Raw genomic sequence first — 21,373 nt, 5'->3', positions numbered from 1 at the left:
GAAGGGTACCACATGAGGGAGGAGGATGTCTTCCCTGTAACACACAGCATGGAGATTGCCTGCAATGACAACACGCTCAGTCCAATGATGCTGTGACACACCGCCCCAGAACATGACGGACCCTCTACCTCCAAATTGATCCCAAGCACAAGCCTCGGTGTAACGCTCATTCCTTCGACAATAAATGCAAATCCGACCATCACCGCTCGTGAGACAAAACCGAGACTCGTCAATGAAGAGCACTGACAGTCCTCTGGTCCAGCAACCAGACATGGGTTTGTGCCCCTAGGCAACGTTGTTGCCGGTGATGTCTGGTGAGGACCTGCTCTACAACAGGCGTACAAGCCCTCAGTCAAACCTCTCTCAGCCTATTGCGGACAGTCTGAGCACTGATGGAGGGATTGTGCGTTCCTGGTGTAACTCGGGCAGTTGTTGTTGCCATCCTGTACCTGTCCCACCGGTGTGATGTTCAGATGTACCAATCCTGTGCAGGTGTTGTTAGACGTGGTCTACCACTACAAGGATGATCAGCTGTCCGTCCTGTCTCAATGTACTTAGGTGTCTCACAATATGGACATTGCAATTTATTGCCCTGGCCACATCTGCATTCCTCATGCCTCCTTGCAGCATGCCTAAGGCACGTTCACGCAGATAAGCAGGGACCTTGGGCATCTTTCTTTTGGTGTTTTTCAGAGTCAGTAGAAAGGCCTCTTTAGTTTCCTAAGTTTTTATAACAGTGACCTTAATTGCCTACTGTCTGTAAGCTGTTAGTGTCTTAAAACCTGTTAGTGATCCCGTCCCGTGCCAATCCCGTTAGCGGGATCGATTTGACAACATCCAGTGAAATTGCAGAGCGCCAAATTCAAACTACAGAAATATCAATATTCAAGATAACCGAAAATATAAGTGTAATACATCAAAATATAGCTTAACCTTTTGTCTATAGGGGGCGCAGTTAGCATTTTTTATTTCTGGGTGTCGCCAAATTAAACTGCCTCGTGCTCAATTCTTGCTCGTACAATATGCATATTATTAATTCTATTGGATAGAAAACACTCTCTAGTTTCATAAAGCGTTGGAATTATGTCTGTGGGTGACCCAGAACTCTTTCTACAGCGAAATCCATGACAGGTACTGCGATGGTCTGAGAGCGAAGCTCTGGTTTCAGTTCAGTTCTAAAAGTCTGTGTATATCCTATGGAACGACATGAACTGCACCCGCCTTCCCCTGGATGTCAGTAACCAATGAGAAGTGGAATGGGCTTGCTGCGTAGCTCTCAGAGGTTATAAAAGGCCAAGGAGCGAGAGGAGTCTTCCTTTCGACACTGAGCATTGCGCGAAGAGGACCTCAGGATGCTATTTTCAAACGCTCAATTTTAAACGTTAGATGTATCCATCTGTAATTTAATTAGACATAGGTGTTAGAAGCATCATAACGAAGCTATTTTAAACCGAGTTATATCAGATTATGCGAGTATATTGCTATTTTTCGGAATTTCCTCAGTATTGCGCCTTGAGGATTTGGACACGTTGGGGCAAAATAGCTATGGTTAGCAACTGTTAGCTGCTATATCAGAAGTTGAATGCAACGTTTTACAACCAAGCAACGATTCTTTTGGGCAAAGAACCACCATGGCAAGATTCTGATGGAAGCTCGTCGAAAAGTAAGAGCTATTTATGATGTTATTCCGTTTTTATGTGGAAAAATGTAAACTCAATAATGGTGAATAGTGACGCCGTTATTGCGGCACTAGTCTGGCTGTAACGCACACTGTATGTCTAGTAACTGTCACGCCCTGGCCTTAGTATTCTTTGTTTTCTTTATTATTTTAGTTAGGTCAGGGTGTGACATGGGGGAATGTTTTGTGTTTTGTCGGTTTTGGGTGGTTATATGGTAAAGGGGGTGTTGGGTGTAGTGTATGGGTTTGTGTTGAGTGAATGTGTCTAGCTGTGTCTATGTTGGGTTTAGTTGTCTAGGAAAGTCTATGGTTACCTGAATGGGTTCCCAATTAGAGACAGCTGATTTCTGTTGTCTCTGATTGGGAGCCATATTTAAGGTAGCCATTGGCTTTAGTTTTTTGTGGGTAATTGTCTATGTCTGAACGTTTGTAGCCTGTGTATGTGCACGACGTTTATTAGCTTCACGGTCGTTTATTGTTTTGGTTAGTTTGTAAGTGTTTTTGTTTCGTTTTTTTCCTTCTTCTCAATAAAAGGAAGATGGCTTATTTTCCAAATGCTGCGTTTTGGTCCGTCTCTCCCCCACACGATCGTGACAGTAACGTTAATTTTAAAAATCTAACTCTGCGGTTGCATTAATAACTAATGCATCTTTCATTTCATGTCCAACCTGTATTTTTTTTAGTCATGTTTATGAATAGTTTTCGATAAAAATAGTTGTATTTTCAAAATGGCGCCCGGCAGATTGCTTGAGTAGTTGAACACTATTTCCATTGTGTAAGCACGATTTGTGCCGCTAAATATGCACATTTTCGATCAAACTCTATATGGATTGTGTAATATGATGTTACAGGAGAGTCATCGGAAGAATTCTGAGAAGGTTAGTGAAAAAATTATTATTTTTTGGCGATGATAACGATATCGCTCTCTTTGGCTTGAATCAATGGTCGGGTAACGTTTGCAAATGTGGTATGCTAATATAACGATTTATTGTGTTTTCGCCGTAAAACACTTAGAAAATCTGAAATGTCTGAATTCACAAGATCTGTGTTTTTCCATTGCTATGTGCTGTGTATTTTTAAGAAATGTTTTATGATTAGTAAATTGGTAATACACGTTGCTGTATGTAGTAATTCTAGGAGCTTTGGTGAGATTTGTGATGCTGGCTGCAATGGCAAACTATGATTTATACCTGAAATATGCACAATTTCCTAACAAAACCTATCCTATACCATAAATATGTTATCAGACTGTCATCTGATGAGGTTTTTTCTTGGTTAGTGGCTATCAATATCTTAGTTTAGCCGAATTGGTGATAGCTACTGATGTTGAGAGAAAATGGTGGACAAGAAAAATTGTGATTTTTGCTAACGTGTTTAGCTAATAGATTTACATATTGTGTCTTCCCTGTAAAACATTTTAAAAATCTGAAATGGTGGCTTTATTCACAGGATCTGTATCTTTCATTAGGTGTCTTGGACTTGTGATTTAATGATATTTAGATGCTACTATTTAATTGTGACGCTATGCTAGCGATGCTAATCAGTGTGGGGGGGGGGTGGGGGGTGATCCCGGATCCGGGTTTCTGAGGCAGTAAAAGTTAACTTCTTGTTAATCCAGCTGCAGTGTCAGATTTCAAAAAGGTTTTACCGCGAAAGCAGACCATGCGATTATCTGAGGACAGCACCCCACATACAAACACATGAAAATCATTTTCAACCAGGCAGGTGGCGACACAAAAGTCAAAAAATAACAATATAATAAATGCCTTACCTTTGAAGATCTTCTGTTGGCAGTTCCAAAATGTCCCAGAAACATCACAGCTTGTCCTTTTGTTCGATAATGTCCTTCTTTATATCCCCAAAATGTCAATTTATTTGGCACGTTTGATTCAGAAATAAACCGGTTCCAACTCGCCCAACATGACTACAAAGTATCTAATAAGTTACCTGTAAACTTGGTCCAAACATTTCAAACAATGTTCCTAATCCAACCTAAGGTATCCTAAAACCTAAATAATCGATAAAACTTAAGACGGAATATACTGTGTTCAGAAACAACTTGAAGCACCAAACAGTAGAATCCATCTGGAGTAGAATCCAGTAGAATCCATCTGGAGTGACAAAGAACAGCCGTACTTCTTCATTTCTCAAAAGAAAAACATCAGCCAATTTCTAAAGACAGTTGACATCTAGTGGAAGCCATAGCAACTGCAACCAGGTTCCTATTAAATAGGGCTTTCAATAGAAAACATTTGGGAAATACTATGACCTAAAAATAATAATCCCCTGGATGGTGGGGGGTTTTGCATGCCAAATTAGTTCTGTAATACCCACAGACATTATTTTAACAGTTTTAGAAACTTTATAGTGTTTTCTATCCAAGTCTACCAATTATATGCATATCCTAGCTTCTGGGCCTCAGTAACAGGCAGTTTACTTTGGGCACACTTTTCTACCGGACGTCAAAAAACTGCCCCCTATCCCAAACAAGTTTTAAACGTGAGCTGCAATTCAACGTCTCTCTGGTCTGATATGTTCATTCGTTTGTTCCAAAGGGTGGTTCCTTCAGGCTGACACACTTTCTGACCTCACTCAGGGGCGTGGCTTGTCACTTGTTCAAGGTTATGTAAAACTATTATCTCTTATGGCTCTTAAATTGGAAACTTGGAAACTTCACACATTTAGTGTGTATGCTTTTCAAGTTACTGTATTTCCTATATATCATTTTTGTTGACATCACAAAACATGACATTAGCGTTCTTTTAGGTCACTTTTGACCATTCCCCATGTTCTGTGTTCAAAATATTGTTCCAGTATTCGCTTTAGCACATGTTAGCATTTCATGCAGAAAAAGTCTGTGAAACAAAGGCACATTCTTCTAGTGAATTAGGAGAGGGAGAGAGCTGAATGTTCTGTCCTTGATTTACAACAGGGTGTGAGCTGTCAACACACCACCTTTTCCTTCACTCTGCGGTCCAACTCATTCCAAACCATCTCAAGAGGTCGGGTGATTGTGGAGGCCAGGTCATCTGATGCAGCACCATCACTCTCCTTATTGGTCAAATAGCCCTTACACAGCCTCGAGGTGTGTTTTGTCCTGCTGAAAAACAAATGATAGTCCCACTAAGTGCAAACCAGATGGGATGGCATATCACTGCAGAATGCTGTGGTAGCCATGCTGGTTAAGTGTGCCTTGAATTCTAAATAAATCTTTGACAGTTTCACCAGAAAAGCACCCTCACAACATAACACCTCATCCTCCCTGCTTCACGGTGGGACCCACACATGCAGAGATCATCGGTTCACGTACTCTGCATCTCACAAAGACATGGTGGTTTGAAACAAAAATCTCAAAGCAAGTCTCTTCTTATTATTGGTGTCCTTTAGTAGTGGTTTCGTTGCAGCAATTCAACCATGAAGGCCTGATTTACACAGTCTCCTCCGAACAGTTGATGTAGAGATGTGTCTGTAACTTGAACTCTGTGAAGCATTTATTTGAGCTGCAATCTGAGGTGCTGGTAACTCTAATTAACTTATCCTCTGGAGCAGAGGTAACTCTGGGTCTTTTCTGTGGTGGTCCTCATGCGTGCCAGTTTCATCATAGTGCTTGATGGTTTTTGCATCTGCACTTGAAGAAACTTTCAAAGTTCTTGACATTTTCCGGATTGACTGACCTTCATGTCTTTAAGTAATGATGGTCGTTTCTCTCTGCTTATTTGAGATGTTCTTGCTATAATATGGACTTGGGTTATCTTCTGTATAACACCCCTAACTTGTCACAACACAGCCGATTGGCTCAAACGCATTAATAAATGAACTTTTAACAAGGCATACATGTTAATTGAAATGCATTCCAGTGACTACCTCATGAATCTGGCTGAGAGAATGCCAAGAGTGTGCAAAGCTGTCATCAAGGCAAAGGGTGGCTACTTTGAAGAATCTAAAATAGTAAATATATTTTGATTTGTTTATTACTTTTTTGGTTACTACATGATTCCATAGGTGTTTTGTCTTAGTTTTAATGTCTTCACTATTATTCTGCAATGTAGATAATAGTAGAAAATAAAAACCCTTTGAGTAGGTGTGTCCAAACTTTTGACTGGTACTGTATATGTTTTTGCGGTTTGTTCTTTGTTATAGAGACAAACATATTGGAGAAGTGGTTTATCCATACATCTCTGTTTTTGAAAGATTACTGTTTTTTGTTGTTGTGTTTTCCAATTTTCCCTGAAGTGGTTAGAGTCTATGGATTCTTCAAATACGTTGAGCTGATTTCTGACGTGCTGTTCCTTCTTTCTCATTTGTGTATTTCTGTATTGTTAGACTTTTTCGCCATTGTGGAGGCTCAGGTTTTCTCCTGAGTCTCTTCCCTGTTTCACACCTGGTAGTTTGGTGGATAGGACTACCAGCTCTCTGTAACCTAGAGGGCTATCAGGGTCTCGCTCCTCTATACCATGTTTCTTGTAGGATGACAAGTTCCTGCTCTCCCTCCCTCCCATTGTCTCTTTATTTCTCTCTCTCTTTCTTTCTCCTCTCCCTCTGTCTCTCTCTCAGCAGTATAATATATGTGATGCATTGCAATTTGGATGTTGGTCAGCAGCATTTTGTTCAGTGTGATGGATCGTTGTGTCCCAAATGAATACTGTGTCCCAAATGGCACCCTATTCCCTATATTGTGCATTTCTTTTGACCAGGGCCAGTGGGACTGTGGTCAAAAGTAATGTACTATATAGGGAATATGGTGCCATTTGGGACACAAGCTAAATCCTGTTGGTTTACTGTTCAACTCAGCTCAGACCAGACAGACCAGACAGGATGCTCATCCATCTGTGAGGGGTTTACATGCCAAAACTACTGCCATGATCCACTCACACACACACACACACACACACACACACACACACACACACACACACACACACACACACACACACACACACACACACACACACACACACACACACACACACACACACACACACACACACACGCACACATCAGAATGCAAGTGGACAGCCACCCCAACCAGTTATCCTATCTCTGCTTCTTTACCGAAAACAGGCCAACGTGGATTTAGCTCTGGCTGTCTATCATGTACTGTTCATAAGGTTAATGCTTTGGTGGTACTTTTATTTTAACCCTGCTGCCCTCTATCCAACCAGCTCAACTTGGACTGGGTAATGAGGGGTACATGTATGATCCAATGTCTCCCTGCTGACCTTGACAATCTTAACCTTCCTGACACACACACACACACACACACACACACACACACACACACACACACACACACACACACACACACACACACACACACACACACACACACACACACACACAAGTCAGGAGTTGTGTATCAAATGTATCTCTTAACAAACTATAGTTTTGGCAAGTCGGTTAGGACATCTACCTTGTGCTTGACACAAGTCATTTTGCCAACAATTGTTTACAGACAGATTATTTCACTTATAATTCACTGCATCACAATTCCAGTGGGTTAGAAGTTTACATACACTAAGTTGACTGTGCCTTTAAACAGCTTGGAAAATTCCAGAAAATTATGTCATGGCTTTAGTAGCTTCTGATAGGCTAATTGACATAATTTGAGTCAATTGCATGTGTACCTGTGGATGTATTTCAAGGTCAACCTTCAAACTCAGTGCCTCTTTGCTTGACATCATGGGATAAACAAAATAAATCAGCCAAGACCTCAGAAATAAAATAATTGTAGACCTCCACAAGTCTGGTTCATCCTTGGGAGCAATTTCCAAATGCCTGAACGTACCACGTTCATCTGTACAAACAATAGTACGCAAGTATATTCACCGAAGGAGCACACAGCTGTCATACCGCTCAGGAGACACGTTCTGTCTCCTACAGATGAACGTACTTTGATGTGAAGAGTGCAAATCAATCCCAGAACAACAAAGATCGTACTTTTTGGAGAAATGTCCTCTGGTCTGATGAAACAAAAATAGAACTGTTTGGCCATAATGACCATCGTCATGTTTGGAGGAAAAAGGGGGATGCTTGCAAGCCAAAGAACACCATCCCAACCGTGAAGCACGGGGGTGGCAGCATCATGTTGTGGGGGTGCTTTGCTGTAGGACGGACTGGTGCACTTCACAAAATAGATGACTTCATGAGGATGGAAAATTATGTGGATATATTGAAGCAACATCTCAAGACATCAGTCAGGAAGTTAAAGCTTGGTCACAAATGGGTCTTCCAAATGGACAAGCATACTTCCAGAGTTGTGGCAAAATGGCTTAAGGACAACAATGTAAAGGTATTGGAGTGGCCATCACTAAACCCTGACCTCAAAAGCGTGTGTGAGCAAGTAAGCCTTCAAACCAGACTCAGTTACACCAGCTCTGTTAGGAGGAATGGGCCAAAATTCACCCTACTTATTGTGCGAAGCTTGACCCAAGTTAAACAATTTAAAGGCAATGCTACCAAATACTAATTGAGTGTATGTAAACTTCTGACCCACTGGGTCAGAAGTTTGCTCACATCGGCTATGGAGAGCGTGATCACACAGCCGTCAAGAACAGCTGGTGGTCTCATGCATGCTTCAGCATCGCTTGCCTCGAAGCGAGCATAAAAGGCATTTAGCCCATCTAGTAGGCTCGCGTCTCTGGGCAGCTTGTGGCTGGCTGTCCCTTTGTAGTCCATAATAGTTTGCAGGCCCTGCCATATCTGACGAGCATCAGAGCCGATGTAGTAAGATTCAATCTTAGTCCTGTATTGTAGACGCTTTGCCTGTTTGATGGTTCGCTTGAGGCCATAGAAAGATTTCTTCTAAGTATCCGTATTAGCTCATTGAAAGCGATTGCTCTAGCATTTAGCTCGATGTGGATGTTGCCTGTAATCCATGGCTTCTGGTTGGGATATGCACGTACCGTCACTGTGGGGACGATGTTGTCAATGCACTTAATGATGAAGCCGGTGACTGAGGGGGTAAACTCTTCAATGCCATTGGATGAATCCCAGAACATATTCTAGTCTGTGCTAGCAACACGTAGCATCCGCGTAATCTGATTACTTCCGTATTGAGCAAGTCACTGGTGCTTCCTGCTTTAGTTTTTGCTTGTAAGCAGGAATAAGGTGGATCGAATTATGGTCAGATTTGCCAAATGGAGGGCGAGGGGGAGCTTTGTATGCATTTCTGTATGTGGAGTAAAGTTGGTCTAGAGTTTTTTGTTCTCTGGTTATATATGTGACATACTGGTAAAAATTAAGTAAAAATTATTTAAGTTTCCCTGCATTAAATTCACCTGCCACTTGGAGCATTCTCTCTACTATTATTCTGACATTTCACAACCTTAAAATAAAGTGGTGATCCTATCTGACCTAAGACAGGAAATTTTTACCAGGTTTGAATGTCAGGAATTGTGAAAAACCGAGTTAAAAATGTATTTTGCTAAGGTGTATGTATGTAAGCTTCCGACTTCAACTGTACATACATACATACATACATACATATGAGGAGGGGAAGATAGTGTAGAGGAGGAGGGAGGAATGTAAAGTAGGAGGAGGCGGGAGGCAGAGGAGATCGGTAGGGAGGAGGGGCAGGGAGTAGTTGGAAAGGATATCAGCAGAAAGGGAAGGATTGAGAGGAGGAAGGAGGGTAGAGGAGAGATGAAGAGGAGGGAGGAAGGAGGGTGGGTGGAGAAGGGTGTGTGAAGATTCTGGTTTAAAATGAGATTTATCTTTATTTATTTATTTGAACTCATAGCTCAAGGCACCTGCTCAACTAAAAATGTTATTTGTCTCCAATTTTTCTAATTCACTCAATTTTCCTCATTCACTCAATTTTTCTAACAATTCTGAGGTAAGCTGATCTAATATTTCATAATTTAGAAAAAGTTATTTATATATGTATAATCTAATTAAGTTAGATCTATCGACATTTGGAAAAAATTCAGACCCTGTCACGCCCTGGCCTTAGTTATCTTTGTTTTCTGTATTATTTAAGTTAGGTCAGGGTGTGACATGGGGGATGTTTGTGTGTATTTGTCTCGTCTTGGGTGGTTGTATTGTATAGGGGGTTTTGTAGAGTGTATGGGGTTGTGTTCAGTGATGGTGTTTAGGAAAGTCTATGGTTGCCTGGTTTGGTTCTCAATCAGAGACAGCTGTTTATTGTTGTCTCTGATTGGGAGCCATATTTAAGGCAGCCATAGGCATTAGGCTGTTGTGGGCAATTGTCTATGTCTATGTTGCATGTGTGCACGTAGGTTTGTAGCTTCACGTTTGTTGTTTTTGTATTAGTTTGTAAAAGTGTTTGTTTCGTCTTCGTTAATATTAAAGAAGATGTATTCGTTATTATTAAAGAATATGTATCACGCTGCGCCTTTGTCCTCTCTTCCACATAAAGACGATTGTGACAGACCCCTTGACTTTTTCCACATTTGTGACCGACTGGCTAAAATCGGTATTATATAGCAAAATTTGAAATTGTGTTTTGTACATTGGATAAAAGTAGACTCATAGCTCCAAAATGATATATCATACACTACAGTTGAGGAACAATGGAAGGTAATTTTTTGAAAGTTGATAAACTTGTAAACTCACTTTTGAGAAAATGGCCTTTGAATATTTTGGTGCTACTACTGGAAAACCCTTTGTCTCTGCCCATTCCGCATCATTCACACCCTCTTAAGCTTTAGCCCCATCCACCTCTTTAAGGGTTGATCTGAGTGTTCTGTTCTAACAACAGCAGTTGTTGTTAGCTAACACCACTGTAAAGAGTTTTGTTATACGCAGATTCAAAATAGCTGCGTATTTTGTGGTTGTGACCAAGAGATTCTTGACCATTTATTTTGGGACTGTTTTTATGTCAGATGATTTTGGAGTGAGTTAAAGTATTTTATTCTAAAATTTACTACTATTACTGTTAATTTGAAAGACTCTGATATAATGTTCTCTTTTTATCCAAATTATATGAACCCTGATTTAACTTTCAACGCTAATTTGTTTATTTTCCATGGCAGATTCTTTATCCATAAAATGAAGTGGGCGGAGAACAAACCCCTGTTCACATTGTTTAAGACAGAATTTAAATATTATTTTGAAATTGTCAGTAAGTGTAAAAAAACAAGCAAAACATAAAATAAAACTTTTTGACAAATTGAAAATGTATCTCAATACGTGAGCCGTTTCAGGAAAGTAGGTGCATGTCGCGGGTCACTACTCCACAGGAGAGCCGTTTGAATGTTATCAACTTTTTTTTTTTCGAAATGGGTTTTTGGCAGAAATATCTTCTCGAACATGTAATTTTTCATGTGCCTTAATAACAAACTTGTATGCCATCTGTAAATACGAATTGTTAAATTACCAGCCTAGTTGGTTAAGCCACAGAAAAGACAGCAACCTTGCAGCTAGCCCTGATTGGCTGAGATAATGAGTTTGCTGGACATGCCGAGAGATGAGTTTAGATTGGTCTGCCATATAGCAAGCTTCTGTCTATTTGAGCTGGTCAGTAGGTAAACCTGTCTAACGATGCTTTTTCTAAATTAATGGAGTATTAAAACTGAACAAATGATTTGACTATGCAAGCATCCATTTCAATACAACATCACTGCAACAACTGTTTCAGATCACTCTCATCAGAGTGTACCAGAGCGCAGAATAACCGATGAATTTACGAACGCTCAACACTGACTGAATATAGCTGACGTCAGTAAACGTCGGCAAAAAATAATAATTCAATTGTTGCCAGGAGCACAGTTACAGTCGCCAACGCTCAGGAAAACATGAAAACAGCCTAACCAGCTCTGCTAGGGTGTGTAAAATGGTTAGATTTTGGGTGGGGGGGGCTAAAGCTTAAGATCATTCTTATGGCAATGTACAAGGTCCGTGTGAACCAGTGTGACTTGATACAACAACGGGCCAAGCAAAGGAAAGGACACAGGACGTCTTATTTAATTACATGGATTGCAGTCTGCTGTGAAGCTTTCATTCATGTATACCGGTAGGAGTCTAGCTTCAGTTTCAGATATTATACGTTTCTAATTTTGTCAAAGTTTTCTTCATTGCAAGTTAAAGCATACTGTTAGCTAGCTAGCTGATGTTAGATGGCTGGCTCGCTAGCTAACATTATGTTTATGATCTGTGTGTAGTAATGTTATCACAGAATGACATTTTTCATTGCTAGTTATAGCCTAATGTTAGCTACCTAACTAGCTAAAATGTAAACTATATGGTTAACTTTAGCTAGCTATGACAATCGGTTGGTAGCTAGCTAGCTCCATGTATAAACAAAATACCCAAAGTTAAAGCTGACTGTTAGCAGCTAGCTGGCATCAGATGGCTGGCTCGCTAGCTGACATTACATTTATGATGGTAACCATATCTACATGTACATACAACCTCAATCAGCCTGACTAACCGATGCCTGTATATAGTCTCTGTCAGGGTTTACCCAAATTGGACCCAGAAGCAGACCAGGACAAGGTGAGTATGAAGATGGTGAGTATTTATTAATAAATGAGAACGTGGAGGTAGATAGTTCCAGGTGGTGGAGCGGGCAGCGGAGGTGTGTTGATGGGATTGGATAGGCAGATCCAAGGGATAAACAAAAACTGGCGACGAGCAGACAGGGATGGGATATGGGTTCCGGGTGAATGGCTGTAGACAGAACAAACGGAGGTAAGTTAAAGGCAAGCAAGACGTACAAAACAACAAAACAAAACAAACTCTATCAACTGGAGGCTGGTTCGTGTGCACAACATACTGTTCATGGCTAACGATCCGGCAGGGAATGGATGTCAGGTCCGGGCTTAAGAAGAGGAGAGATGATGATCAGGACCAGGTGTGCAGATAGCTGATGGGATACAGGTGCGGGTAATCAGAACTCTCCCAACTGGCTACATTGCCCGGCAACCAGACAGGGTGCGTTCCAGGACGCCGGAAAAAACACTCCAGGACAGAACACAGGCAAAAAACAGACTCAGGAAACGGGATTCGTGACAGTCTCGCTACCATTTTAGCCTCGCTACTGTATATAGCTTCGCTACTGTTATTTTTCTAGTCTTTTTACTGTTGTTTTTAGTTCTTTACTTACCTACTGTTCACCTAATATCTTTTTTTTAACTGCACTGTTGGCTAAAGCCTACAAGTAAGCATTTTACTGTAAGGTCTACTACACCTGTTGTATTCGGCTCACGTGACAAACTTTGATTTGATTTGATCTGTGTGTAGTAATGTTCTCAGAATGCCATTTCGCATTGCTAGTTATAGCCTAATGTTAGCTAGCTAGCTTTCATAAAAATAAAAATAGTGAAACATTATAAAAGTTATCATTTTTTGATAGAACTATACTAAATACATTCACGTCACCAAATAATTGTTTGCAACAATGTTTTGCAATGAAGGTCTACAGCACCCTGTAGGGTAGCACAATGGTATAGCTGGAGGACAGCTAGCTCCGGGTCCTCCTCTGGGTATATTGATTTCAATACAAAACCTAGGAGGCTTGTGATGGAACATTTTATGTTGGTGCTTTTCAAATATACGTTTTCTGTGTTCATGCAAGTGACTTATTGAAAGAACCCTCACTATCAGTATCTGTAATTTGGCAGTACGCCCAGACGCTTGTTTTGAGAACGATATCTCAGTTTCAAGGTCAGCTTAGAGAGAAGAAGCCTTGTGAGGTAAATATGTGGTTAAGTGCAAATATGTGGTTAAGGATTTTGACAGACATTCACTATGGTGCCTCAAGTTTGTTGGAACCTCTCCAGTGTGCTGACAATAAACAATGATTCATTTAAGACGGACTTTGAGTGTCCCTGTGTAGGAATTTCCACAACAGGCTCTAGGTTCTGACCCCCTTTAATAGACTTACACAGTAATTATGACAACTTCTGGAGGACGTCCTCCAACCTATCAGAGCTCTTGCAGCATGAACTGACAAGTTGTCAACCCAGTCAAAGGATCAGAGACAAAATATAGTCCTGAAAGCATAAGCTAAAGCTAGCTAGCACTGTAGTACATACAATGTGGTGAGTAGCTGACTCAAAGAGAGAAATACAATAGTTTTAACAGTTTTGACCAATTAATTTATTCCACAATTAAGGAGAAGCAAGAGAGAGACAGCAAGAGCGAGAGAGAGCGCTAGCTATATTTCGTAGTATATGTTTTGTTCACTTTCCCTTACTTAGCTAGCATCGGATGCAGCTAGCTAGTTTGGCCTACTCAAACACCTGGCTCAAACAGAGAAGGATGCTATGTAAGCTAGCTAGCTGGCTATGGCTATCCAACACTGGAACTCTTCCAAGTCAAGGTAAGCTTTTGGTTGTATTAATTTATTGCCACTGGGGCCCGCCGGCATAACTGCTGAACTGCTTGCTGCTGACTGTACACTGTAGTGCATAATTGTAGCGGGTTTACTAACACATTAGTTATAGTAGCTAAGTTGACGATGACGTGACAATGATGTAGGCTGTGTGCAGTTAGCGGTCATGATATGAATGTTTAGCTTGGAAATTATTTTTTGCCTAGTCACAGACAGCTGATGTGTTGTGCACTGAATTCCACAAGAGAAGGGAGAAGGTGAGACGACGAGAGTGTGTAGATAGATGCAAGAAAGAATTATATATACAACGAGCAGTTTATGTGGCTGCTATGATCACAAGCAAACGTGAACTGTTTGCTTGTGATCAGGGGTGTATTCATTGCGCCAATTCTGTTGAAAAATGTTTTTTAAATGGAAGCAAACGGAACAAAATGGGTATAAACATACATACATTTGTCTAAAAGAAACTCTTGTTTGCAACATTTGGACTAATGATTACATTCTAGATCAGCTAGATGCAGGCAAAAGTGTGCAAGGCGGTATTAAATGTGTCACCGTCTGTCACCTTGACTACTTCGACCTGTGCACCTACATTGTAAACTTTTATTGATAGGCTAGGTTGTAGCAACCTCATGATGGGTGTAGAGAAAATAAGAGTATCATGTAGTGGCATAAACCTATCAATGTTACATTGAACTTGGTGAATGGAATATGAATGACAGTCATCCAATATGCTGTCAATACTTTGTAGTGTCACCTTTTGCAGGCAATTACAGCGCCAAGTCTCTTGGGGTATGTCTCTATGAGTTTGGCACATCTAGCCACTGGGATTTTTGCCCATTCTTCAAGGCAAAACTGCTCCAGCTCCTTCAAGTTGGATGGTTTCTGCTGGTGTACAGCAATCTTTAAGTCATACCACAGATTCTCAATTGGCTTGAGGTCGTGGCTTTGACTAGGCCATTCCAAGACATTTAAAATGTTTCCCCTTAAACCACTCGAGTGTTGCTTTAGCAATATGTTAGGGTCATTGTCCTAATGGAAGATGAACCTCCATCGCAGTCTCAAATCCCTGGAAGACTGAAACAGGTTTCCCTCAAGAATTTCCCTCTATTTAGTGCCATCCATCATTCCTTCAATTCTGACCAGTTTCCAGTCCCTGCCAATGAAACATTCCCACAACATGATGCTGCCACCATGCTTCACTGTGGGGATGAGGTTCTCAGGGTTATGAGAAGTGTTGTGTTTGCGCCAGACATAGCGTTTTCCTTGATGGCCAAAGAGTTAAATTTTAGTCTCATCTGCCAGATTACCTCCTTCCATATGTTTGGAAGTCTCCCACATGCATTTTGGCGAACACCAAACATGCTTACTTATTTTTTTCTTTAAGCAATGGCTTTTTTTCTGGCCACTCTTCTGTAAAGCCCAGCTCTGTGGAGTGTACGGCTTAAAGTGGTCCTATGGACAGATATTCCAATCTCCTATGTGGAGCTTTGCAGCTCCTTCAGGGTTATCTTTGGTCTCCTTGTTGCCTCTGATTAATGGCCCCCTTGCCTGGTCCATGAGTTTTGGTGGGTGGCCCTATCTTGGCAGGTTTGTTCTGGTGCCATATTCTTTCCATTTTTTAATATTCGATTTAATGGTGGTCCATGGGATGTTCAAAGTTTCAGATATTTTTTATAACCCAACCCTGATCTGTACTTCTCCACAACTTTGTCCCTGACCTGTTTGGAGAGCTCCTTGGTCTTCATAGTGCCGCTTGCTTGGTGGTGCCCCTTGCTTAGTGGTGTTGCAGACTCTGGGGCCTTTCAGAACAGGTGTATATATACTGAGATCATGTGACAGATCATGTGACACTTCGATTGCACACAGGTGGACTTTATTTAATTAATTATGTGACGCCTGAAGGTAATTGGTTGCACCAGATCTTGTTTAGGGGCTTCATAGCAAAGGGGGTGAATACATATGCACCCACCACTTTCAATTCTACATTTTGTATAATTTTTTGAAACAAGTATTTTTTTCAATTTCACATCACCAATTTTGACTATTTTGTGTATGTCCATTACATGAAATCCAAATAAAAATGCATTACAATCTGTAATTTAAATGTAACAAAATAGGAAAAATGCCAAGGGGGTGAATACTTTTGCATGGCACTGTAATAGAAATAAGGTTATGTTCATAAAAACATAATCATCGTCCCTCATCTTAAACGGCACCGACCGCCAATGATATACAGTGTACAAGCTACATACACACTCAATCACACACGCTACATTGACACTCCCACACAAAACCCACACACATTCCACACACACACACACACACACACTCCCACACTCATTTTACTGCTGCTACTCCATTCTTTATTTGACTGATATTGTTATCCTGATGCCTAGACACTTTACCCTGCCTTCATGTACTGTACATACATTCGGAAAGTATTCAGACCCCTTGACTCTTTCAACATTTTGTGATGTTACAGCCTCGTTCAAAAATGTACTAAATTATATTTTTTCCTCATCGTTCTACACACAGTACCACAATACACCAGAGACATTTTTTGCAAATGTATTGAGCTCAGGTTCACCCTGCTTCTTTTGACCATCCTTGAGATGTTGATTGGAGTCCACCTGTGGTAAATTCAATGGATTGAACATGTATAAAGTCCCAAAGTTGACACTGCATGTCAGAGCAAAAGCCAAGCTATGAGGACGAAGGAATTGTCCGTAGAGCTCTAATTGTGCCGAGGCACAGATCTGGGGAAGGGTAGCAAAAGAATTCTGCAGCATTGAAGTTCTCCAAGAACACAAAGGCATCCATCATTCTGAAATGGAAGAAGTTTGGAACCACCAAGACTCTTTCCAGAGCTGGCCGCCCGGCCAAACTGTGCAATCGGGGGAGAAGGGTCTTGATCAGAGCGCCAGAGTTCCTCTGTGGAGATGGGAGAACTTTCCAGAAGGACAACCATCTCTGCAGCACTCCACCAATCAGGCCTTTATGGTGTTGTGGCCAGACGGGAGTCACTCATCAGTAAAAGGAACATGACAGCCTGCTTGGAGTTTGCCAAAAGGCACCTAAAGGACTCTCAGACCATGAGAAACAAGAATTTCTGGTCTGATGAAACCAAGCTTGAACTCTTAGCCATTTAAGTTCCCATAACCTGTTACTTAAGTTATCCTAACCTTGTTTGTTAGTTCACCTAACCGCTATCAAAACATTATCCCGGTATTCTCATTTTTTGTTAACGCACAACAAGCAACCTGGTCTCAGAGAAAGACATGTAATACTATACATCCTCCAAGAAGTTTGATAAGTAACATCATCCAATTTGTGTGCTATTGTACAACCGGGTAAGATTTATGAGACTATACTTCCAGTAATGTGTATGATATTGTACGACCGACCATTCCATTCATAATGTAACCTAACGTAACATAACATCTCATACCTAATGGAGCCGCAAAGATTTACCTATAGAATAATACAAATTGTGCTGAGACCACGTTGGTGCCAGACATGCAGCTACGCCTATACCCCAGTGGAACAGCAACCTCTCCCAGTCTGTATAGCAGAACACAATGCCTAACATCAGCTCATATTAGAGGATGGAGCACAGAGAGAGAGAGAGATGTTTTCTTTTCTGTCATTCAAAGGTTATAGAGGACCTGTTTTTTTTTTGTTGCCTTTTTTGTGTTTAATAGATGTGGAGGTTTCTGTCTGTGTTTGACTCCAACTATGCATATAGTACTTTACTCTCACATGCTGTTTTGCACTCGTTGTCATCTAGATTCATAGAAGAAGAGGAGGTTAAGAAGAAGAGGAGGAGAAAGCTGCCAGCCAGCTGAAAACTCCCAGCAAGTCAAAGGGTCTGGTAACGGTTTCCTTTTAGACAAGAAACGAAACATGTGCGTAGAGGAAGAGGTCGAGTCGTTAGTAATAGTAGTACTTTATTGTCTCAGATGGGAAAATGATTTGCTGACTCTAATGGATACTGACTGTAATGTCCTTGAGTTACACTGACTGAAACACTGAAGCTCTTGTTTCTCTGCATTCTTCTCCTTTACTTTCTCATCCATCCCTCCTTAAGTACCACCTCCCTCTATTATTTGGTTGCGTGGGGATGTGTGACGGAGAATTGAGGAGAGGGTCTGTCGAGTTTCAAGGAATTCTCCCTTCTTTCTCTATCTACTGTGTCTATCCTTATCGCTCTCCCTCTCTTTCTTTATTTCCCTCTCCCTCTGGTGTCTTCTCTTCACCCTACACCGCCACCCCCTCCTCCTTTCTCTTTTTATGTATTTTATCTCTGCCTTTGTTTCTGCATGGCTGCAGACAGTCACAGTCCTCCATCCCTCAGCCATATTACGGTATCGTCTGGAGCACAGAGGCATTCTGGACAGAATTGCAAATGCGGCGGAAGTGTTGCGCTGTGCGGAGAGAGGGATGCACCCCTGAGCCACGCAATCCGTTATTCTGTTGTCGGAACTCAATAAGAACTATGACTCACAGCTGATGAAATATACATCACTTCTAAATGGTACCAGAAGAAAGCTCTCTTTCTCAGCACAGTACTGTGTGTCGCTTGTCGGATTCTGAAACACACATGATTAATGCCAGTTAAAGAAGACGACATCTACCCTCAGAGGAGGTCCACAGCTTTACATAAGACACACACCATAGTAGTAGCTCAAAAATAATACCGTCATTCTCTTTTGTCCTTGCACCCAATGGTTTTTCTTAAATAATATGTATTTTTATTCATTTTCAAATACTATATAAGCCTCTTTTTGTGTGTATCCATATAGAAAAGTGTGTGGTCATATGCACGTCCTTAAAAACGTAGGTGCTGGGCTAATAACGAATCCTGATAAAGAACGGCCTGCACACTGTTTATCCTGCCATTTCACCGCTTTACTGACAATCTAAAGTGGTGAATTGGGAGCACAAACAGTGTGCAGGGCTTTCTTGTTCTTTACGAGGATTAACATCATACCACACACATCTCCCATGTGGAAGGAGGTCTGGTGAAGAAGGTGTTAAATGGAAGTCTGTGGTGAGAGAGGAATGGAGATATGTTGAGAATGTTGATCCTACTGGGGTTGACTGGATCTTCTGGAGCTCTGGAAGAGGATGCTCCAGTGTCTGCTCCGGTCTACCCAGGGACAGGTTAATCTGTCTGGGTGTCATTCACTCCACCTCCCCCTCCTGGTCGCAATAATGGACCACTTCCAGCGCCTCTGGACCTTCTCACCCTAAGCCTGGATCTGGGAAGGTTTATCTCAGGGCTAGGCTGTTTTAGTCAGTAAAACCTCAGGGTGTAAGCCTCTGTTACAGAATCTAGACAACCACCTGCATTATAAAGGGACGGACTTCCATCACAAGTTCTTATCTGCTAATTGTAAGAAAGAAAAGATGGATATCAGTTTATCACAAATTCTACTTAATATTTTATGTTGACTATCGTACCTCCTGTGGATCCAAAGACATACAGTATGAAGTTAACAGCAGATAGTTCTATTGTACATGACTCTGCATCCTTCTCTATGAAATTAAACTACTTACAGAGCAAACTCTTCCTTTTTCATTGTGTGTCTAGTCCACCCCAGACTGCCTACTGTGTGACCTTGTGTATTGGCAATGTAAGTGTTTTTTTAAGCAGCTGTTACCGTTACTCTAAGTGTGAGTGACCCCACCCCTCTCTTTGTTAACAGGCTTTTGGGGTGATCCTGGCTGTGGACATTTACACAGACAACCCCCTTTATAGCTACACCCCTTTAATACCTACATCCCCATGCTCTCCTGTTAGGGTGACTGTTAGGCTACATCCCATCCCAAAATGGCACCCTGTTCGATATGGCCCCTGGTCAAAAGTAGTGCACTATATACGGGATAGGGTGTCATTTGGGCCTCAGCCTAGTCCTTTCATATGGCTAATTGGAGTGTGCGAGCCATCACAGCTGAAGTGCTCCCTCAGGGCACCCCTCCCTCCCTCCACTCAAACACCCTGTTTTATTATCATTTGCCATAGAGAGTAAACAACCTGTTAGTGTAAATTAGGGTCTCCTGAGTGATGAAGCAGAGACGGCTAACAACCCAAAACTCCCTCCTCTCTCCGTCTCTCCCTTTTCTCCTCCTCCCTCCATCTCTCACACTCTCTCTATCCCCTTGAGCTCTTTTACTCGTTTGTGTTTTCGGCTCTGTTCTGCCTTGTTTGGCACGCAGCCCTTTGAAAGAGAGTGGTGGTGTGTTTGTGTTTGTATGTGCATTTGGTGGTAGTGTCTGTGTGCACTTGAGCCTGCATGTGTGTGAGCTCGAGGATGTGTGTGTGGTAGAGGAATTGAGGGAGTTAAAATCAAGAAGTGGACAAAAAGACCCCAGCACATAGCAACCCTGAGGAAGTTAATAATGATAAAATAATGAAGGTCCCTTCCCCACTCCTCAAGCCCTCCACTCACCGACCTACTTTCCATAATGGAGAGTGATAGCCCTCAGTCTCACTGCCTGCCCCAGTGTGTGTGGATGTATGTGTGTGCATGCGTGTCTCAGTTTGCATGTATGTGTGAGGTGGGGAGGGGTTGGCTGTGGTGTAACAATGGATGAAGGACAGGGTCTACATGGAGAAAGCACAAAGGCCATGTGTTACTGTGACCTTTGCTGAGCTTTGTGGTTCCTGGGAGGTGTGTGTGTGTGTGTGTGTGTGTGTGTGTGTGTGTGTGTGTGTGTGTGTGTGTGTGTGTGTGTGTGTGTGTGTGTGTGTGTGTGTGTGTGTGTGTGGCTCTTAATAGAGACTGCTACAGGTAAAACAGATGGCTTTCTCCTGGCAATCTTTCCCGCTCTGACATACTGTAGAACTATAAAAAAATATGTGCTGGACTGAGTGGTTCTGGGCTGATCATTGAACCTATTGCAAGACAAGTAAAAGGTGGGGAGAGAGAAATAGAGAGGGGGAGGGAATGCGTGTGAGTTTGTGAGTATGAGGCAGGTGTGTTCAGCGGGGGTGTTGTGTGGAACAGACGGTGGGCGCTGTGCTGTGACTGCTCCCTGCCAGATGCTCAGAGAATGCTATGGAGAGTCATGATCTACTGGGCAAGGCATACAGATACACACACACACACACACACACACACACACACACACACACACACACACACACACACACACACACACACACTCTTTTCTGTATCCATGAACTCTGATACCTTTCCTTTCCCTTGGTGGTAACCCCATCAACAGCACATACTGTATGTCACTACAAATGTGTTCACAACCATTCACAAACATATACTCCCTCTCTCTCACACACACAGTCATATGCACACATACAAACACACAGAGACACTTACAACGTGTTCTTTTTTTCCCAATTGTTTCACACTGTATTAGTGTGAAGTTTCACACTG

Source organism: Salvelinus fontinalis, chromosome 12 (genome assembly GCF_029448725.1).
Source record: "Salvelinus fontinalis isolate EN_2023a chromosome 12, ASM2944872v1, whole genome shotgun sequence".
Classification (NCBI taxonomy): Eukaryota; Metazoa; Chordata; class Actinopteri; order Salmoniformes; family Salmonidae; genus Salvelinus; species Salvelinus fontinalis.
The sequence above is the reverse complement of the archived record's forward strand: the minus strand, read 5'-3'. Positions refer to the sequence as shown.